Genomic DNA, 2,400 nt, shown 5'->3' with positions numbered 1-2,400 from the left:
ATATGTATGTGGCCTTAACGTTGGGCGCCAATTTTATTAAAATTATAAAAAGATAAACATCTTCTATATATATAAAAATGAATTGCTGTTCGTTAGTCTCGCTAAAACTCGAGAATGGCTGAACGGATTTATCTTATCTTGGTCTTGAATTATTCGTGGAGGTCTAGGGAAGGTTTAAAAGGTGAGAAAAATTCGATTAATTGCCGGGAAAATCCTCAAAACAGTATTTTTCTATTTCCCATACAAACGTTTTCTAAATAAAATGGAGAGTCATCTACCGCCCTCTACAGGCAGCCAAAGCATTTCCTGTCAAACATTCAAAACATATTGAAATAAGGAATTGGAGATAAAAATTTTATTTTTTTGTTCAGGTTCAGTAAGAAACGAAGTCCTGCCACCCAAGAAGTAGAGTGCGGGTCGTCGTAATCGTAATACAGAAGCAAAAAGACGTAAGATTACGAATATAACTGACGAAGAACGGGCCTCCATCCGAGAGACTGAGCGGCTGAGAGCAATGCAGATGCACAAAGAAGAATCAGCAGAAAGACGAGCAGATAGGCTTGAGAGAAAACGATTAAGAGTTAGACAGTCGCGTTCTGCAGCAATTTGATTCACTCTCAAAATAATGAACGCGACAGGGCAAGGGTAGCTGAAGCGCGTTTACAGCTTGCAGAAGATCAGATATAATCCAACTATTGATTACAGCTCGAATCGAATTTCGTTATTGGCCGGATGCATCAGGTCTGCATATACTGTCACGCCTCTTAGATTGAATCAGACGAAACTTCGGTCCGAGGAATATATCCATTTGCGGGATGCTGTGATGAATGCTGCAACTCTTTTGAAGGATGGCAAAACTGCTCATTCTACTTTTAAACTTCCACTATCCGTCAATCTTGAACAACAATCTACATGTTCCATCCGCAAAAATGGACCTATTGGTAAATTACTACAAGACGCCTCATTGATTATGTGGGACGAATGCACGATGAGCCATAGAGCACATATAGAGGCCGTGAACAGAACCTTACAGGATCTAAGGAACTCCTCTGCAGTCATGGGCGGGATTACTTTTGTATTTGCTGGAGATTTTCAACAGACTCTCCCCGTTATTAACAGAGGCACGCGAGCAGATATCATCGTAATACAGAAGCAAAAAGACGTAAGATTACGAATATAACTGACGAAGAACGGGCCTCCATCCGAGAGACTGAGCGGCTGAGAGTAATGCAGATGCACAAGGAAGAATCAGCAGAAAGACGAGCAGATAGGCTTGAGAGAAAACGATTAAGATCGATTTGATTCACTCTCAAAATAACGCGACAGGGCAAGGGTAGCTGAAGCGCGTTTACAGCTTGCTGAAGATCAGATATAATCCAACTATTGATTACAGCTCGAATCGAATGTCGTTATTGGCCGGATGCATCAGGTCTGCCTCTTAGATTGAATCAGACGAAATTTCGGTCCGAGGAATATATCCATTTGCGGGATGCTGTGATGAATGCTGCAACTCGTTTGAAGGATGGCAAAACTGCTCATTCTACTTTTAAACTTCCACTATTCGTCAATCTTGAACAACAATCTACATGTTCAATACGCAAAAATGGACCTATTGGTAAATTACTACAAGAGGCATCATTGATTATGTGGGACATTGGGATTAAGGACAAATATGAGAGCTCATCTTCATGGAATCACTGATAGCGATTTCCCACAGCAACTGCTAAAACTTGGGGAAGGAATTTTTCCAACTCCAAATTTAAGCGGTCATTGTGACATTCTTCTGGATGAGTCTCTAGGCCAAATACTCCATAATTTGGAAAATTTAATAGATTCTGTATACCCTGATATCGAGAATTTGCACGAAAGAGACGTCGATTGGCTGTGTTCTCGGGCTATAGTATCACCTAAGAATGATACTGTCAATGAAATAAATAATCTGATTGTTTAAAAAGTCCCCGGCCAAACAAAAACATACAAATCGATCGACACTGTAACGAATATTGAAGATGCAGTCCATTATCCACAGGAATTTTTAAATTCGTTGAACCCTTCTGGACTGCCACCCCATGAATTGACGTTAAAAATCGGAATCCCAATCATGCTTTTAAGAAATTTAAACCCTCCAAGCATGTGTAATGGGAGGAGGCTGCTTATTAAGGAGTTAAAGGACAATTTAATTGTAGCAATTATTATCACTGGCCCAGCAAGTGGTCAACTAGCTCATATACCGAGGATACCGATGATCCCAACTGATCTGCCAATCCCATTTAAACGGCTTCAATTTCCGGTAAAAACATCTTTCGCATTAACAATTAACAAGTCCCAAGGCCAAACCTTCGAATTAGTAGGGATCGATCTGCGAAATAAATGTTTTACTAATGGTCAACTGTATGTTGG

General features: G+C 40.3%; 1 long non-coding RNA gene across 1 annotated transcript; it reads left to right on the top strand.

The window, feature by feature from the left end:
- Positions 1 to 442: 442 nt before the first annotated feature.
- On the top strand, positions 443 to 1,959 carry LOC147643647 (uncharacterized). The gene is made up of 2 exons (XR_015271705.1): positions 443 to 1,333; positions 1,394 to 1,959. It is a non-coding gene; the product is annotated as an uncharacterized LOC147643647 (long non-coding RNA).
- The last annotated feature ends 441 nt before the right edge of the window (positions 1,960 to 2,400 follow it).

Source organism: Drosophila serrata, unplaced genomic scaffold (genome assembly GCF_035046125.1).
Source record: "Drosophila serrata isolate PLE 108 unplaced genomic scaffold, ASM3504612v1 contig_250, whole genome shotgun sequence".
Lineage (NCBI taxonomy): Eukaryota > Metazoa > Arthropoda > Insecta > Diptera > Drosophilidae > Drosophila > Drosophila serrata.
This window is presented reverse-complemented; position numbering and strand designations above follow the sequence as displayed.